Raw genomic sequence first — 1,031 nt, forward strand, 5'->3', positions numbered from 1 at the left:
CCTCTCACTTCAGCCTCCCAATCGCGGGATTACAGGCTGAGCCACCGAGCCTGGCTGGTAATGTATTATTTCAAGTACTTTACTAAATTCTGGCTTTTGAGGAAATATGGAAAATGAAAAGCACTTGTTAGGGCCAAACTGTGTCTCCTCCAAACTCATATGTCAAAGTCCCAACCCCAGTATCTCAGGATGTGACTATACTGGAACACAGGGCCTTTAAAAAGGTGCTTAAGTTAAAATGAGGCCATTACACCAGGCACAGTGGCTCACGCTTGTAATCCCAGCATGCTTTGGAAGGCAGAGGTGAGAGGATCGCGTGAGTCCAGGAGTCCTAGACCAGCCTCGGTAACATGGTGAGATCTTATCTCTACAATAAATAAAAAAATTAGCCACGAGTGGTGGTACATGCCTGTGGTTCCAGCTACTTGGAAGGCTGAAGCGGAAGGATCACCTGAACCCAGCAGGTCAAGACTGCAGTGGCCAAGAGTGTCTCACTGCACTCCAGCCCAGGTGACACAGTAAGACTCTGACTCAAAAAAAAACCAAAATGAGGTCATTCAAGTGGGCTCTGATCCAACCTAACTGGTGACCTTACAAGAAAGAGAAATAGGACACACACGGAGAGACCAGAGGACACAGAAAAAAGGCGGCAACCTCAACCAGGGAGAGAGGCCTAAGAAGGAAATAGTCCTACAACATCTGATCTTGAACTTCTGGTCTCCTGAGGAGAAATGTCTGTTGTTTAAGTCATCCATCCCGGGGTGCTTTGTCAGGGCAGTCCTAACAGATGGACACCACATGGTGAGCTCCTTCTCTTTTTCTCTCTCTTTTTTTTTGAGATGGAGTCTCACTCTGTCGCCCAGACTGGAGTGCAGGGGCATGCTCACAGCCACTGCAGCCTCGACCTGCTTGGCTCAGGCGATCCTTCCACCTCAGCCTTCTAAATAGCTGGAACTACAGGTATGTGCCACCATGCCCAGCTAATTTTTCTTGATTTATTGTAGAGATGAGGTCTCGCCAAGTGGCCCAGG

At 48.4% G+C, this 1,031-nt stretch overlaps 1 protein-coding gene across 3 annotated transcripts in view; it reads right to left on the reverse strand.

Annotated features, from left to right (window-relative positions):
• Nucleotides 1-1,031, reverse strand: part of AACS (acetoacetyl-CoA synthetase) — a 62,796-nt gene that overhangs the window by 32,420 nt on the left and 29,345 nt on the right. The window lies entirely within an intron of this gene.

This window comes from Carlito syrichta, unplaced genomic scaffold, assembly GCF_000164805.1.
Source record: "Carlito syrichta isolate Samal-C Ts95f unplaced genomic scaffold, Tarsius_syrichta-2.0.1 Scaffold131698, whole genome shotgun sequence".
Taxonomy (NCBI): Eukaryota; Metazoa; Chordata; class Mammalia; order Primates; family Tarsiidae; genus Carlito; species Carlito syrichta.